Source organism: Corapipo altera, unplaced genomic scaffold (assembly GCF_003945725.1).
Source record: "Corapipo altera isolate COAL_440 unplaced genomic scaffold, ASM394572v1 301, whole genome shotgun sequence".
NCBI lineage: Eukaryota > Metazoa > Chordata > Aves > Passeriformes > Pipridae > Corapipo > Corapipo altera.
Window position 1 is genome coordinate 5,636,393 of NW_020884926.1, and position 18,407 is coordinate 5,654,799.

The 18,407-nt window shown below is 54.3% G+C and overlaps 1 protein-coding gene across 4 annotated transcripts in view; it reads left to right on the forward strand.

Annotated features, from left to right (window-relative positions):
- The window catches only part of EPHB2 (EPH receptor B2), a 136,074-nt gene that overhangs the window by 30,544 nt on the left and 87,123 nt on the right, over positions 1 to 18,407 (forward strand). The window lies entirely within an intron of this gene.

Consider the following 18,407-nt stretch of genomic DNA (forward strand, 5'->3'; position numbering starts at 1 on the left):
GTCACGTGTTGCCTTTCCACTGTGTGTGTCACTGCACATGTCCTGACACGCATGTCCTGAGCAGGTTATAATTTGTATTTGTGCAGGGGGGGCTCAGCTGAACCAGGGTGGACTGAGATGTCTTCTCCAGCATCCTCTTCTGCAGAACTTCCTGGCGATGAGTTTATAGGATCACAGAATCATTAAGGTTGGAAAAGGGCCTCCAAGATCTTTGAGCTCAACTGTCAACCCAGCACTGCCATGTTTGCCCCTAAACCATGTCCCCCCCGTGCCACATCCACACATTTTTGCTCTGGGAAGCCTCTTCCAATGCCAGATCACCCTGTCAGTGAAGAAATGTTCCCAAATATCCAAGCTAAAGCTCCCCTGGCACAACTTGAGGCTGCTTCCTCTTGTTCTGTCTCTTGTTCCCTGGGAGCAGAGCCCGATTTCCCCCCGGCTCCCCCCTCCTGTCAGGGATTTGCAGAGAGCCAGAAGGTCCCCCCTGAGCCTCCTTTTCTCCAGGCTGAGCCCCCCCAGCTCCCTCAGCTGCTCCTCATTGGACTTGTGCTCCAGACCTGTAGTGGGGACCAGTCTCGTGTCGATGAGCCTGGTGTTAGTCCAGGGAGACCCTGCCTTCCTCCTGCCTTGCTGGCCTGGTGCATCTGCTGGATTTGTTCTCCAAAACACCACAAAGAGGAAGCAATGCTATTTCCCCCCCACACCAAGTAAGTTTTAATATTCAACAGATGAACATGCTGGAGTAGGGGGTGTGTTTTCAGTGGGTTCAGGGGGCTCCCACATCCTCAGGTGGTTAATATGGAGATGGGTCTGGATGATGTTTCCCAGCCTGTGTTTCCATCCAGCCTTCCTGTGGGCAAAATTTAGAGCTGCATCTTGTAGTTCCACTTGCCAGAAAAAGTGAACACTGGGGTGGCAAACAGGGATTTGGATGAGATAGTGGCTGAGATCACTATATAGGAATGATTTGGGATCCTGCTGTGTCTCACCTTCTAGAAGAAAAAGATTTATCAGCTCCATCAGTTCATCAGTAAAACAAGGCAGCTCCATCTGTGATCAGAGCAGATGTCTAGCTCTGGTGTTCCTGTTCCCAAGGTCCTGCTGCCCCAGCTGTAGCAGTGATCAGGGTAACTGTGGATTTGGAGGGCCAGTTCCTGGAAGCTTCCAGTGCTGGAGATCCCCCATGTCCCCAGAGAGCCCTCCCGAGGAAACAACGTCCTAAATCATCTGTTAATGTCCAACTTGAACATCCCAAGTCAGAATTTTTATTTTAAAAAGTCTCTTGTGGGTCAAGATGTCCATCCTGGAGTGACTTGCTGTTCTCATTTTATGGGATGAGTCACTTCTTGTTTTATGAGATGAGATCCCTTCTACGTAGCTGAGCGTGGGTGGGGGCTGTGTTTTCCCTTCATTACTTCCAGCTCTTTCTTTAAAAGAAGAAAGAAAAGGAGCTTTGCATCTTTCTGGGAATGGCCACATCCAGGGTTTAAACTGTGTCTTTGTTTTTGATCCTTTTCTTGTTCTGTCCCAAGAGCTGGTGGTGCACAAATAACATTGCCTGCTGGTGCTGATTCCATCTGGCCACGGCCCCCCATTGCTCCTGTCCTGGAGCTCTGGGGAAAGAAGCACCAGGGAGGAGGTGGGAAAGGAGCTAATCCAGAAGTTGACTTGTCTCTAAGGCGTGGCTCACAACGTTTTTGTGTGCACAAACTAGAAATGTCTGCACACATCTGGAATTCCTCACTGGAATGGTGCTACACTAAACGCTGGAGAGCATCAGAAGTTCTTTTCACAAGGGCATGAAGTGACAGGAATGGCTTCCCACTGACAGAGGGCACGGATAGATGGGATATTGGGAAGAAATTCTTCCCTGTGAGGGTGGGGAGGCCCTGGCCCAGGTTGCCCATAGAACCTGTGGCTGCCCCATCCCTGGGAGTGTCCAAGGCCAGGTTGGACAGGGCTTGGAGCAACCTGGGCTAGTGGAAGGTGTCCCTGCCCATGGCAGCTTTAAGATTCCTTCCAAACCATTCTGGGATTCTTTTTCCTTGGAGCAGCAATTTGCAATCCTATCCCAGCTTCTCCTGAGTCAGATGAGGGTGATTATTTGCAGGTAGCAGAGCTGCCTCCTCCTGCATTCCAACAGCATCTCACGTGTGGAGGATGCGGCGGGAGAGGCTGTGAAGGATGTCCAGGTGTGGGAGCAGGTCTATCCTGGCACTGGGAATGCTCCTTCCATCCCTTCTCCCACCTGGTCCCTCCCCACTGGCCGCAGCAGGGTTTTTAATCACCGTTTCCCTGTGAAATTAGGAGGATTTCTGGCTGTGAAATACAAATGATACGAACTAAATGCTGTGTAATGGGTTCCACTTGCAGCCTCTGGTGACTGTGTGTTTCTAATAAAAGCCTCTGGAGCGAGGCAAAGGCTCCCAGCCGGTGGGGGGTCGGGATGGAGGGGAGGGCTGGGTCCCACTGCCAGCCTGCACAGTCCCCACGAGGCCCTGGGTCAGCTGGGGTGGCTCTTGTGAGGTGAAACAGCTGGGTATGGAACAGTCAGCTATGGAACCCCGTGGGGATGTGAGCCAAGGGAGGAAATGAGTTCACAGCAATGCTCTTCAGTGTGGGGTTCATAGAATCGCAGAATATCCTGAGCTGGAAGGGACCCACAAGGATCATCCAGTCCTGGCCCTGCACAGGACACCCCAACAATCCCACTCTGTTTGTGCTAATGCTCCTGGAGCTCTGGCAGCCTTGGTGCTGTGCCCACTGCCCTGGGCAGCCTGTGCAGTGCCCAAGCACCCTCTGGGGGAAGGACCTTTTCCTGAGACCCAACCTGACCCTCCCCTGACACAGCTCCAGCCGTTCCCTCAGGTTCAGATGTGGGGTTTGGGGGAACAGGGCAGCAGCAGGACTTGCTCTGCGTCATCATGGGGCACAAAGATGCCCTGAGGACAGCCCTGCAGCCCAGGCTGGCTGTAAGGATGGTAAGTCCATGGATATGTGGTTATAAACAGGGTGTCAGCATGGAGGGAGGAGCGTGGGCAGCACTTGATGCTTTCAAGCTGGGGGATAGATGAGTCACCCCAAGAGTTGTTGCAGAGGTAAACACGGCTTTCACACCTTTTATGTACAATTCTGCAGCATTAGGAGTGGAGGGGGTGGTGGTGGGGATACCACAGTGCTCCAGCAAGAAATGGATTTACAGGTGTGTACTGGCAGGGCTTAAAATTGACTGGTCAGAGGAAAATACCCCAAGTGGGTGATCAGCACTTTTTGGGCAGCATTGCTAAGGAGTTCCCCATCTGCAGCAACTACTGATGCTGGGAGAGCAATAAAGGCCAGAGGGGATGGATTGGTTACACCTGAGACAATTTGGTGCATCAGGGGAACAGAAGTTGGTCTGAGTATGGCCACACTGTGTCTGGGAGCAGACAGGGTGATCCACACCTATGGGACATAACCAGGACAATCAGGAAATCTCTGGCTCTGACAACACCTTGGAAATCAGGTATTCTTGGAGTGAAAGAGCTGATCATGTCCTTGCTTGGTGAGCCAGGATATACCTGGATGTTCTATCCTTCTGATCCAAAGGCCAGCCCTGGGTTCCTCTGGATCTGTTTATGGTGTCCAAAGCCAAAGAAGAATCAAAATAAAAATAAAGTGGTTTAATGGTCATGACTCATGGTATGGAAACCTGCCCTGCTTTATCCAGCAGATTGAGGAGTGTCTGCTGCCTTGTCTGCTGGTACCAGCCTGCAGGAAGGGCTGTTAATCAGGAAGGTCTGTTTAATTAGACAGGGCAGGATTCTATGGCTTGGAAGCTGGACTAATTCGGCCTGGTAGAGGAGCATGTTTTTAATAACATGTCTAATTAACTGTGCAGCAGCTCACCCAGGGATAGAGTCGATTTGCTATTGCTCAAATCTGTAGATCAAAAGATGACTGATTTCTCATAAACTGGTTTTGACCTCTGGGGCTCTTCTGTCCAGCCAATGCTCCTCTCCTGTCTCCAGCCATCCTGGGCACGTGTTGGGCTGGTGGGATGGCCAGGTAGCCTGGGTTCCACCCCCTGCCATGGGCAGCAACACCTACCACTAGACCAGGCTGCTCCAAGCCCGGTCCAACCTGGCCTTGGACACTTCATGTGTAAGGCTGGAGATACCTGGACACGACCACAGGGATCACGGCCACTGCGGGATTGCCTGGCACTTACCCTGTGGGGCTCCTGGGCACAAACCAGGACTTCTGGGGCTTTGACAGCAGCATTGGCTGCCTCCTTCTGAAAGACTCACCCTTGCCTGTACAACCCCAAGGAGGTCCTTGTGCCAGCGCTGGGCAGGCCCAGAGCAGATGTTCTCTCTTCACCCGTCTGACCTCGGGATCGATGGAGCTGTGAACTGGCCTTTGTTCCCCTGTCCTTGTGGCTGCCACCCACCCCCAACCATGACAGCTGGCCCTGCTACCCACAGCCCCTGGCCCAGGGGTGGGGTGGGGGTCCCACTGCCCCCTGACTGGGGGGGTCAGCACCCAGGGGCTTCCCCACCCCTTCCCCTGCAGCAAAGAGGGGGCAAAGCTGTTTTGTCGTGCTGTTTTCCAGGGTCTGATTTTAATCTGCTCTGTGAGGAGCAGAAACATCTTGTTTTTTTGGGGGGGGTGGGCTGGCCAAAGCAAGTACTTTCCCCAGAACTGAGTGAGAAGCTGCCAGCTTTGTGCTCTTTAAGGAATGCTGGGGAGGGCTCTGCTCCTGGGCACAGCGTCGCCTGCTCAGCCCCATCCCAAGTGCCACCTTACAAGGCACACCTGGTTGGGGGTGGCAGAGCTCTTTGGGTGCCCCCTCCTGTCATCTGTACCTCTGCAATGCCACATTTTGCTTTGGGGGGCTTTTTGTCACAAGAGTGACCTTGAGCAAATCTGTGATATCTGCAGGTAAAGAAGTTACCAGGGATGAAAGGCACCAAAGGTCTGACTGTCCTGCTTCACACCCAGCTGGAAAGGCAACTGGCTATGGGCAGCCAGCACAGCTGATTCCTGCAGGGATGCTCCCCCCTGCCCCCAGCCTCTCCCAGCCCTCCAGGGCTTCTTTCCCAGGCTCTGTGGTGCAGGGCTTTGCTCCTTGCACACTATCCCTGGGATCAGTCCCAGCCTGGGGACATCATGGCATGGGGACAGTGAGCATGTGGAGCTGAGGCCAGGCTTGGCACTGCCCTGGTGTGATACAGGGAATATTATAATGTGTCCTGTGCTTGGAGTGGGACAGCTTTAAGGTTTCACCAAATTCTTTAAATCAGAGTATCCCAGAATGGTTTGGGTTGGATGGGATCTTAAAGCTCATCTTGTTCCAGCCCCTGCCATGGGCAGGGACACCTTCTGCTAGATCAGGTTGCTCCAAGCCCTGTCCAGCCTGACCTTGAACACTTCTAGGGCTGGGGCAGCCACAGCTTCTCTGGGCAACCTGTGCCAGGGCCTCCCCACCCTCACAGGGAAGAATTCCTTCTCAATATCCAATCTAACCCTGCCCTCCTGTCAGGGCTGGGACTGGCTGGTTCTCCCTTCTCTGCCTACCAAGCATGTGGGGTTTGGGGAGCCTTGCCTTATGCATTTGGGGTGTGTGTTCTGGCAAGAGGAACCTCCTATAGGCCCGGCAGCACTGGCAGCCCCAGGCTGTGCTCACCTTGTTATAACCCCACCTCAGGGACAGGTAACCTGAGGGTCCCATCTGTGCTGTGGTGACATCACAGCCTCTGGGCTCTCCTTGGCACTGGTGGCTCATCAGTGTTTTTGGGATGTGCTGAGGTGCTCTGGAGACGTGGTGCCCACACACAGAGCTGTGAGTGGAACCTTGTGCTCTGCCCAGTGGGCAGGTCTGGTCTCGAGGACATCAGTGTGGCCACTCTGGGCCCAGGCTACACATGTTCCTGCCATAATTCCCTGTGCATCCCTGTGCTCCAGGGTCACTGACAGCAGTGCAGGGTGGCCACTGGCTGGCTCAGGCTCTTGTATGGCAGCAGCAGGACCTGCTGGGATGTTCCTGGGGGGCTCCATGTCCTGGAAGCATGGGAGAGGAGAGGGGTGCTGGGGTACCGGAGGACTGAGCACAGTGCTGGGAAATGGGAGAAGTGTCCTCTTGTTTTAGTTCTTCCTGAAGTTTGGGGGCATCCCTGAGTGCTCAGGCACATCCCACAGGTCACACACAGTCCCTCCCTGAGCAGTGGATGGGGACATCAGCCCTGGAGAGATTCCATCCCATCACACTTGTGGGATTCAGGGATCACCGGGAGTGCAGCAGCAAGGGAGGGATGAACTTGCTGCTCCCTCACGTGTTTTCCTCCTGCAGACATTGATTTATAAAGGCTGCTTCATGCTGAGTAGGGAATCTGGGGGATGGGGCATTCACTGCACAGGACTTTTTGCCTGATTTCCCATGTCAAGGCTGGTGTCAGGTAACACCTCAGTCACCCTAAATTTCGGAAGTGTGATACTTTTATGAGGCTCAGGCAGCAAACCCTAAACCCTGCAAAGCTGTTAGAGGTTGTCTGTGCATCCTTTGCATCCTCAGAGGATGCAGGGATGCTCTCTCTTGGCAGGATGGGGAGGGAGTAGGGATGCAGCTGAAGGATCCACCCAGGGCCCCTGAGGTGCATCCATGCAAAGAGCACTGGAGGTCTGGGGTGCAGACACAGCCTGGCTCAAGGATGTGTCATCCCCTTGGGGTCTGCAGGTGCTGGGTGTGTGTCTCTGGGTTGGCGCAGGCCATGCCAGCTGCTGTGGTGTCACTTCAGTACCTTGTGCTGGAAGGCTCTGGCGGTGCTCAGAGTGGCAAGAGGATTGGGTGCTCTGTGCTCCCTGGAGAGCAGCAGTCTCTCCTCCTGGCACAGATGGGGGTTTTACCCACAGTGAAAAAAGACAGCCAAAGAAGGACCTTCTCCACTGAGGAATGAAATAGGGACCTTGCCCACTGCACAGTGACACCGCTCTGTCCTTCCCCACCTCTGCTCCTGCCTGTAGGACACTCCTGATGTCTTGTCCTTGCCATCCTGTGTCTGTGCTGGCTGGAGGTGGCCTTGGCTGTGCAGAGGGATGCAGAGGAGCCACAAGCTCATGGCTGCATCTGATACCTCTACTGCTTTATCCTCAAAGCTTACTCAGGGGGGTCCCCATTGCTGCACCTCCACAGAGCATCTGAGGTGCAGAGCAGGGAGGTACAGAGGTGCAGAGCAGCATGAGGGGTGCAGGGCCAAACCACCTGGATTTTGGCCTGGAGAGCTCCAGCACTGGATTCACCCTCTCCAATGCTCATTCTGCTTTCCTATATCCTGGCTAATGCCCTGGTCATCTCTCTGGTTTGACTCCTGCCAAGATGTTGGCTGAGCTGTCTGGGTGACTGTTGCGGCTTTTGTGGGCTGTTTCTCCTCCCAGGATTTGGTGATCATGTCTGGGGGGCCAGGATGGATCCTGCAGCAGAGCTTGTAGAGCCACCATGGCCACTCTGCAGGCAACACCTGCACCAGGTGCTTTAGGATCCTCCTGGTCCAGGAAGGGTTTGCTGAGCAGCTGGATGTGCCCACATCACTTTGCAGCAAGTCCCTGGGGCACTGGGACATCTCTGTCCCTGAAGCTCTCCCAGAGTTGCCCCCTGTCTCTTGGTGGGGATGGGGTTGGACAGAGACCCCAAAGCTCCTTTCTGCTATCCCTGTGGGATGCTACAAAATCATTGCCCCTCCTCGGACTGCACTGTCCCTGCGTGGTGCCCACCACAAAGCCTTGGGAGGGGAAAGGGGAGCTGTTGGTCCCAGGGCGGTGCTGAACACACCACGGAGCTGCTTGAGAGCAAATAGTTGTCTTGGAGCTGATGTTGCCATCAGAAAACAACTCCAAAGTTGCTTTCCTGACCCTGACACCTCACAGCCCTGGCTCCTGGATGGGGCAGGGTGAGCAGCCACCCCGGGCTACCAGTGAAGGGTCTCAGGTGTGTCCGTGGCTCTTGGCATCTCCTGGGCACTGCTGGTCCCCGGAGCCACCACTGCTCATCCCTCCTGCCCTTGTTTTGGTTGGGATGTCTGTCTTTGCTGCCTGTCTTCACACTCAGTCATCCCTGTGGATTCTCCTTTCCACAGCTCCGGTTGTGTTTGCTTTTGGTGTATTTAAAAATTCCTTCCCCCCCCCCCCCCCTTTTCTGTCTCCTGGCAGTCGATTTTTTCATTGATACGTCCTTTTGCAACTGTCTGCATCTCAGAGCTGCTAATTCGCTGCTGCCAACTTCCCCCGGGTTTAATTTATACAATATGTTTATTTTTACTGCAATTTCTTCCTTTTATTCCAAGCCAAGATAATTTTGAACTCAAGACGCCTTCTTTTATGATCGCAGATTTATGAGATTTTGGCAAAGCCGCCGTAAGCCGTAATTACTCTTCATTGTTTTTGTTTACATTCTCCCCCCCCCCCCCCCCCGATCAATTTTTGCTAATAATCCCTTTCAACTTCTGGAAATTGCCCTTTTTCCGCCTCCGGGTGTGGTTTCTTTTTGGTGGATGCAAAAATCTCTTCCCGCAGCCGTGGAACTGGATTGGGGTTGTCTGTGGCTGCGCAACCCTCGGCGCACAGGTGAGCTCTGCTCTGCCCTGTTTCCCCACATCAGTTGTTTTGTGATGGAAATGAGTCTCCTCAAGCCTTGGGGTCTCCTGGACCCCGGTGTGCGCTCTCCTCCAGCCCCATGAGCAGCACAGCTGGTTCATAAGCTTCTGCCACCTGCTCCAGGCTGGTCTGCAGAGCTGCAGAGTGGACATTCCCCACTCCTGTGCCAGTCCCTGATCCTCCAGTTCCTCACTGCAGCCCTTGTGGGGGATGGCAGAGGGGCTTCTCTCTGCTTGTGGCCCCACAGCCCACCTCCTGCCTGCTCCAGAGATGCTTTTTCCCAATGGAAAGCAGCTGCTTGGTGGGGGGATGGATGGATGGATGGATGGATGGAAGGGAGGGATGGATGCAGCACATCCCTCGCCCAAGCAGGACCACCAGTGAGCAGGAGCATGATGGCACTGACTGATGGAACATCCCCTCAGTTCAGCCCACTGCCTGTGAGGGGGAATTAGTGTGTGAGAGGGAAGGAGGGAAGGCCCCTCCATGGTGAGTTATGGAAGATGGGGTTTTCCCAAGGAGGGAAACATTTCCAGCTTACTAAAAATACCAACTGCCTGCAGCTGCTGGGGCTTTATCTGAAGGGGGGGACTGGAGGGGACAGAGGGTTTGCATTCCTGGCAAACCCCTGGAGACAGCAAAAGGATGGCAGCAGGGAGATGCTTTGGCCTTTGGAGGGACTAGGGGGAAGCCAAGCTTCTTGAAGGGATTTTCCTGCATCTGTCCTGGGGAGAGGCTTCCTGTGGCCTGGAGGCTGAAGCCCCCCATTGCCCAGGGTGTGGGGTGTCCCTCCTTGGCTTGGCAAAAAACGGGCAGCAGTTCTTCCCAAGCTATTCCTGCTTGGAGCTGCCATCCAGAAGAAAATTTCCAGCCTGTCAGTAACAGCAGGGAAAAGCAGGAATGTCAGGTAGGTAGATGGAGCAGACGTGTGATGGAAGGCTCCTCGCTCACCCACGTGCTCAGTTTGGGGGGTGCACAGGGGGGTCCGGAGGCTCCACATGTCACCAGCAGTGCCAGGGAAGCAGGAGCATCCACAGGCACCAGCGTTTGGATGCCTGGGTGCACGTGGCACAGGTTAAGGGACCCCAACCCTGGACCCCTGTGGCGGGGGTAGCCAGGTGCCTGTAGCACTGCCTGTCCCTGCCTGTCCCTGCACATTCCTGCAGCCGTCCTGAGCTCTGACATGGACTTGTTGCAGGGGAATGGCTGGAGTTAGGGATGCTGGGAGCAGCTGCGTGGGCTGGAGGCAGGGGCTGGCTCTGGGCAGGGGGGGCACCAGTGCTGGGCAGCAGCTTTGGGCATCTCTCCACCCTGGGCAGTGCCCCAGCTCTCTGCAGAGACCCGGTCATGTGAGAGGTGACCAAGGTCGCTCTGCCAGGCTTGGCTGGGAAGGGGTTCATCCTGCTCTTTAATTCTTCTTTGCTGGGCCCTGACCCTGCCTCCCCTCACTGGTGACTGAGTGGCCCTGGCCCAGGGCTGTGGGTGTGTCATCGAGGGGTGGTGGGGCTTTTGCTGCAGCTTGGGCTGTTTGGAGATAACATCTTTCCCCTGTAAATGTCATTATCCTGTATATGTTCAGGCCGGGAGGGGGGTGGGGGGTCACCATCTGTGTTCTCCAATAAAAGCAAATTAAAATTGAAGCCCATTAAGGATAGCTCAATTGGGATGCTGAGCAGGGCTCCAGAGCCTGCTGGGAACTAGTTGCTTGCAGCCTGTGCCACCATGGAGGGTGACAAACCCTCATTCAGTGCCAGCGGTGCTGGGAGGTGGCACTGGCTGCACACACCATCCGAGCACTGCCCTCAAGGGGAGGAGGGCCAGAGCTGGCCACAAAGCCATGCCCCGGGCTCATGTCACTCCTCCTGGTCCCCTCTGTGCCCCATGATGGGCAGGGGTTAGTGGGGAAAGGGATGGATGTTGCCCAAGAGCTAAGCATGTGCTCCTTACCCAGTGAGGCTCTGCAGCCTCCGGGCTTCCTTCTGCATCCCAAATCTCCTGAGGTCACCTTACCCCTGTGCCTGGGGATACAGGACAGTGGGGCTGGAAATACAGGATGCTGTACTTGGGGATACAGGACAGTGGGGCTGGGAATACAGGATGCTGTACCTGGGACACAGGAGAGTGGCTGTGGGGTATCAAAGGGGGCTGGGCAGTGCTGCCCTGCACCCCGGGCATTACACATGGTTCCAGGTGGCCCTGGTGCATGGTGGTGGGAGCAGGTTATTATGTTATAAAGCAACTTTTTCCTCAGTTGCTGCAGCCAGGAGCTGTACACAGCACGTGCTGCTGCAGTGACAGTGCTTTGTGTTTGGGCTCCAGCAGTGACAGCCGGGGTCCATCCTCTGTGTAGTGGCCCAGTTGGACCAGGGAAGTGTGTGGTGAAGGCTGCCAGCTCCTTTGGGGCATGTCTAGAAGGAGCTCGTGGGCATGGAGGCCCCCCCAGAGCACCCCTGTGTCCATCCCTCAGCGAGGAAGAGAGACCTGGAGGCTCTTGGGAGGGACATGGCCCTGCTCCATTGTCTTAGAAGGTGGCTTAGTAGGGAATTTAGTCTTTACTGGGCCTGGATGAGACTGGATGCAGGTGAGGGCAACCCTTTACCCTGGAATTCCCTCCCTCAAGGTGTCTCACTGGGTGAGACACTCAAGGTGGGGTCGGTGCCACGGCGGGGACAAGTCATTAGCAGTGACAGTAGCTGCTAAACGCCTGCATCTGTGTCTCCTCTGTGTGGCTCCTGCATTCCTGGCAGCAGCAGGAGAGCCTCTGCTCGCTGGCATTTGGCATCTGCATTGTCTCTTCCCAGCAGCCTACCCTCGCCTGAACCCAGACCACCTACAAGTCCCGGCTCCTTTCGGGACAGATGCTGCCAGTGGGTCCCAGTGCTGCTGGAGCAGCTTCCCAGAGTCCCTGGTGGGGTTATCCTGTTTCTGCTGACCACTGGAGCAGATGGTGTGGGGAAACTGGGATAGACAGGATGTATCTGCAGCCACGACTGAGAGGACGTGGCAGTTGGATGGAGCCTGGTCCTGCCTCACATCCAGCCTCACCTGCTCCTTCAGCAGGGGCTGAACGGTCACAAAATCAGAATTCCCTGCTGAAAGCTGGAGGTGTTGCTCCCTTCCCAGCCAGACAGGTGAGAGGGACAATCCTGGATGGGCTGATGGGTGCTTAGAAAGCAGGACAAGTGCTTGGGTGACCTGCAGGACCCCCAGGACTGCTGAGTTGGGCTTTCCCCTTTGTTCTGAGCTTTTCAGCAGTGGAGCAGGTGGCACCGTGCAGGGCAACTGCACGAGGCCTTCAGAGGGAGAGGACAGGCTCAGAAGAGAAGCTGGGAAGCTGCTGGATTTGGGTCATGGTGGTGCTCAGCCCTGGCTCACCCAGTGGCATGGCCATGTGCCTGAGGGCCAGGTACAACTCTGCTCCAAGCCCTGCTTTCTCTATTTCCTGGTCTAGCAAGAGCTGGAAGCCAAGGGCCTCAGTGATCCCTTTCTACAGAGCACATCAGCCTCGGGTTTGGTTCCCTGAGGATGGGTCCAGTGATGTCAGAAAGATGTGTGGGATCACAGGAAGGGGAGGATTTAGGTGGGGAATGGGAGAGCCTAGCCCAGCTCATGGCATTTCCCCCAGCAAGGTGTGGAACTGCAGGGGGAGTTTTCCCTGGGGCTGCTGAACTGCTGTGCCGAGGGCAGGGTGTTGGGGCCATCCCTTAGTTTGACACCTGTCCCCGGATGTCACAAGCAGCTGAGGATCACCCAGTAGCTGGGGGAGGGTGTCCCAGTGGGCACTGCTGAGCCCCACCAGCTCCCAGCACTGTCCCCTGCTGACTCCTGGGCTGGCTCCTGTCTCACAGGGCTTGCAGGTGGGCGTGGCTGATGTCCAGATGAACTGAAGGTCCAGGAAGCCCCATGGCTCCCCAAAAGTGGGGACACCTTTCCCTTGCCAGTGTTGTGTGGTGTCTCTGGGGTCAGGCCTCCCTGCTCCATGCACTACCACCCTGGGGCCTGGTTGGTGGGTCAGAGGTACTCTGGGGGATGGAGATGATGGACATCACCCTAATTCTTAGATCTCTGAGACTGGCTGGACCTAATTTTTCAGGGAAGTGCATCAGATACCTCTCTGCTGGGTCCACAGCTCCAGGGCCACGGGCATGACCTGCTGTGCTGCCCTCGGGGTGGCCTTTGGAGCTCCGGGCACTCCCCATCCCAGCTCAGTCAACTGCCTCTTCTCGCTCCCTATCAATCACTCTCCCTCTTGGAGTTTAAGTGGATCCCTGAGTGAAGTATCCAGAATATCCTGTAGCCGCCGGCTCACAATGCACCGCGCTGTTCCCGCGCCAGCGGCTCAGCCAGGGGGGGGATTGGGTTTCAGCTTGTTCCGCTGGCCCCTGGCCAGGCAAAGCAAAGCTTGGGGCTGCAGGGAAGGGCCACTAGGTTTGCTCAGCCCCTCTCAGCTTGTGCTGGCAAAAATATTATAATCAGGCTCCAGTAAAGCTCAGGAGGCAGAGAGGGGCCTTTCAACTTCGGGAAGGGTAAAGAGATCTGCGGCGGGGGCTCCTCGGGTGGGGGACAGACGGGTTTCTCATTAGCCACCCCTCCCGCCCCAGGATGCCGTGGATGTGCCTGAGGCCAGGATAGGAGCATGGTTCCAGGAGCACGTGTTCCTGCATGGAGGAGCTCATCCCAAGCTGTGGTGTCTCCGGTGCGGATCCTGGTCTCGCTCCACCTGGCTGGGCTCTGACACGGAGCATCCCTCCAGCCTGGAGCTGATGAGGTGTGTTAGCTGGGCTTCCGGGTTATGTCTGGGACATGGTGACAAGGAATGATCTCCTGGTGTCTCTGACTTTTCTCCCAACCCATCAGAGAGGGCTGGATGATTTCTTGCCTGCTTTGCACATCCAGCACCGGCCACAGCTGATGCAGTCGTGGGTCCCTGAGAAGATCACTCCCTGTGTTGATGATATTGTACCAGGATTGAAATGCTGGCAAGTGTCCTACCCTGAGAGAGGAGCTGGTGTGAGGAGTGAAAAGGAAAGGAAAGAGAAGAAGTTGTGGGTGGAAAAATGAGGGTGGAGGCTCCAACTATCTCTGGGGCTATTTATTTGTCCAGCTGTTTCTTTATCTGGATGAGCTTGGAGCCTCTGAATGTGAAGGATTTGCCAGGACTTGTGAGAAACTCAGGGCCAGATGCTCTAAATTGGTCTGAATTGGCAAAACTCCATGGAAGTTATTTTTCTGGACAGAGAGAAGTGTGTCTGCAACATGCACAGTTCCTCTGTTAATCTCTTGCACCTCCAGCCTCTGCCACTGTCCTGTGGTCCTGCCACTCTCCATCCCCACTCCTGGACAGCCTGTGCTGGTGTCCCATCACTACCAGGACCCAGAATTGTCCTCCCCCCCCTGTTCTGCCCATCAGTCTCAGTCCTGATCTGGCCAGATGAGAAAAACTGGTGCAGCCGAGAACCCCACACTCATCTCACTTGTGGCTGAGCAGCAAGAAGCCCCAGCAGAAGCACAGGAACTCCCTCCCAGGTCATTGTCACAGCAGATCATCAGCGTGACGGCATTTCAGCGTGGCTGTTGAGCATCTGGAGGTGGTGGTGCGGTGGGGATGATGCATCTTGGGATGCCAAGTGTTCATCCAGAGCCCTGGCATGCCCTCGGAGCCAGCAGCAGCTCCGGCAACGGGGCTGCTTATTGAGAACATCTTCAAAGTGAAAAGGACAGGCACTTATCTCGGAGCATCCCGTGGGAAGCAGCAGTTCCCAGTGGGAAGCGGGCCAGAGTCGCGTCTGCTGGTCTCGAGCAGCTGCAGATTTATTTATAATGCCGTGGGCAGCATGTGAGGCTGCAGATAAACATGAGGGAGGGAAGAGCACAAACAACAACACTGAGGAAATGCTGCTGTGGAGAAATCGTCACGCTGAGCTGCAGCTATCGCAGCCACCAGAGGTGGGCCAAGGGCCAGGCTCCCACCCCTGCTGCTCCCACAGGGGTTTGATCCATGTCCTGGGTGCCAGGAGGGTCTTTATGGGGCTGCTGAGGCATCAGCCCTCACCCTGTTATCTGGTTCTGCCAAACCAGCAGGATGGCACCGTGAAAGCACTGACTGTGACAGCGAGTGAAGCTGCTGAGATGATTGGTGAGGCATCCAGGAATTGATCATAGAATCACAGAATCACAGAATCAGCTGGGTTGGAAGGGACCTCAGAGATCATCAAGTCCAACCCTTGATCCAGCATCACTGTGGCTACTAGACCATGGCACTGATGCCACATCCAGTCTCTTAAAAATCTCCAGGGACGGAGAATCCACCACTTCCCTGGGCAGCCCATTCCAGTGTCTGACCACCCTCTCTGGAAAGGAATTCTTTCTAATATCCAACCTAAACCTCCTCTGGCACAACTTGAGACCGAGCCCTCTTGTCTTGCTGATGGTTGCCTGGGAAAAGAGACCAACCCCCCCCGGCTACAACCTCCTTTCAGGGAGTTGTAGAGAGTGATGAGGTCTCCCCTGATTTGTCTTTGTTGTCCCTAGCACAGGAGTTTGTCTTGTTGGGTGCTCAGGGAGGGGTATGAACATGGGGCAGCCCCAGGTAGGACCAGGAGATACGGCTGTGGCAGCCCCCCACGGGTCACTGTGGGTGCAGAAGGGGCAAGGAAGGGGCTGAGGGCAGCCCAGTGGGAACGCTGCAGGTGGAGGAGCTGCCTTGGGAGGGTGGTGGGTTCCCATTGCTCGAGGCTTTATCACACCTCGTGTGGAGCTGTGGCAAACCAGGGTTACTGTGAACTGCAGGGACCAGTTATTCCCAGTGCTCTGAAATTCAGGCACCCACTGCTCAGTGTAACACACTGACCCACCTCCAAAGGGAGCCAGGGCAGCAACCTGGTGGAAAAGCTGCACAAAAAGGGGCACGTTGCAATGTTACAGCTGTGTGTGATGGGGACCACGGCCTTGGGACCCCTCCTACACAATGGAGGCTGATAAACAGGAGCCTCAAAGACAGGAACCTGCTTTAGGGTGGAAGTAGAAGGAAGCTCAGCTAATTTTGCTGTCTTGGAGAATCATTTGCCACCCATGAACATCACAAGAGGGAAAGGAGGTTTTGGACAGCAGAGTCTTTGTAGAAGGAATAGGAAATCCAAAAGCTGGCAGCCAAATGGTGTAAATCCAGACTAAAATTAATGGAATATCTGGTGGTTTTTATGAGAAGATAATTGACCATTGGAAAAACTTGCTTAAAGCCTGCAGATTTCTTCTCCTCCTTGTCCCTGGGCCAGCCAGGGTGGATTCAGAGCTCTGAGGGGATTGTTCAGCTCAGGACAAGAGGCTGGAAGCTGTGGTGCACTGAGCATGACATTTCCATTGCACCAAGTTTTCATTAAATAAAAGGCTTTTAAAAATGCAAAATGCTTCAAAGTATGAGGTTTATTTGGGGTGTTATTTGTAATGGTTTAGAATATATCTTCTTTTACATTATAGTTGCTGCTATTAATGTACTTACTGTGCACCACTGTCATTGCTAGTTAAGATAAAGTAACAAATTTAGGGGTGTTTTAAAGCTTCTTGCTAGCACTGGGTGAAATATATTGTTTTCCTTTCAGATCAAACGCCACTAGTGTTTTAATGAAAAAGTCAGACCCTCTGATAAAATAAACACTATTATTGCCCCGTGTAAACAAATACTCAGTTTAAAAAGAAATTTCGCAAGTCTGACCCACACAACATTTCGGGATTAGCTGTTTTCCAGAGCTCTTCCTAGTGGGAAAAATTGAAGAGATCTATTTCTTGCCTTTTTTTTTTTTTTTTTTTTGCTCTTGGAATAAAACCAAATTTTGAAATCCTGGTTTCCTGTGAGCTCGAAACCGCTGGCTCGGACCAGGAGTAACAAACAACACACAGCCTGAGAAGGATTTACTGCCAGGAGTAGGCACGAGGAGCACAGTGGTGTCGAGGCAGTTTTTGGGGTGTCGGTGGCAGAAGGGAGGTTCTGTGTGCTGAGCAGCCACCTCTGTCTCTTCAGTGATGGGTCTGCTCGAGGCTGAGCTTTTCTTCCTTTTGTTTTTGTTCGGTGGAGTGAAAGTGGAGAAGGTGGAGATGCTTTTGGGTTGTTTGTGGCAGGATGGTTGGTTTTTCGGTGGGGAGAAGCAGCAGGACTTGGTTACAGCCAGTAACTCTCCATGCCTGTTGTGGGACCATCCCTGGAAGTGTTTGAGGCCAGGTTGGACAGGATTTGGAGCAACATGGTCTACTGGAAAGTGTCCCTGCCCATGGCAGGAGGATGGAATGAGAAAAGGGCCTGGAGCGATAGGACAACGGGAATGGCTTCCCAGTGCCAGAGGGCAGGGAGAGATGGGATATTGGGAAGGAATTCTTGGCTGTGAGGGTGGTGAGTCTCTGGCACAGGTTGCCCAGAGAAGCTGTGGCTGCCCCATCCCTGGAAGTGTCCAAGGCCAGGTTGGATGGGGCTTGGAGCAACCTGGGATAGTGGAAGGTGTCCTTGGCCATGGCAGGGGGTGGGAATTGGATGGTCTTGAAGGTCCCTCCCAACCCCAACCGTTCTGTGACTCCATGTGTGTGGGATGGATGCTCTGCAGCATCCCTACAAGTGCATTTGGCATCCCCAGGGCATGTGCTGAAATCAGGGACAGATTCCCATTCTCCCTGCTGAGGGACAGAATTTGTTCTGTGCTCATCACCTTGGTTTCAGCACAGGATCACTGGCCGTGTGCTGCCCTGGGCAGTCTGTCCCACCACCTCATGTCCAGCGTCCTTGTGGTGAGACCTTTGGGCAGAATTTCTAAACTCCATTTCCTAAACTCTGGAATACTGTCCTATTTTCTTAAAATGTCAACATTGGGAATGGTGCAGAAAAATCCCCGTGTTGCAATGAGCATGTAGCTGCAGGCCTGGAGGAGGGAGAGATGCTCAGACTGTGGAAACCACTCCTGGAAGCATCCAAAATGTGTTCAAAAAACACTGCTGAACACTCCCTGAAAGTGTTAAAAACATGTGGTGGTTAGAGACATGGTTTAGTGGTGAACATGGCAGTGCTGGGTTAATGATTGGACTCAGTGACCTTGGGGGCTTTTCCAACCTTGATGCCACGATTCTGAGTGTCCAGTGGGTCATGTTTCTGATGGGTCATGTTAGCCCAAGTATTGGGGTACCATAACCTGAGCACCTCTTCTTATGCCACCAGTGGAGTTAAACCAACTTGCAGCTCTTTGGGATGAAAGAAATCCCAGTGCTGGAAGTGTGATGAGCTGTAGAAAGGGCAAGGAGGCTTTGCTGTTGTTTGGCTTCAGAAGACTTGTCTGTTGCTGGTCGGTGGTAGCATCACCTGACCTATTTCAACCCAAATCATCTGGAAAACCAGCTTTAACATTGGTTTAATTTTTTAGTACTTTTAAGTCCTAAAAGTGCTGTTCCTCCACACGTGCTGCTGCATCTCTGAGGATTTGCCGACTGTGCAAAGTGCTGAGGAAAGAATACCCTGTTTTCCGAAGGGAACTGGAAGGGGATGGAGGATCCCTGCTCAGGCTGCTCCTCAGAGCTGCTCTGGGGTGGGGGTACCCAGATTTGGGATTCAGAGGAGGAAGGTCCAGCTGGGCTGAGGGGTGGAAGAGCCCCCCTATGCGTGGCAGGAAACATTGCCTGTGCTGGGCACTGGTGAGGCACCTCAGGGTCGATTTTGGGCTCCTCATGAAAAGAAAGAGATTGAGGGGCTGCAGCATTTCCAGAGAAGGGCAGCAGAGCTGAGGAAGGGTCTGAAGCACAAAGAG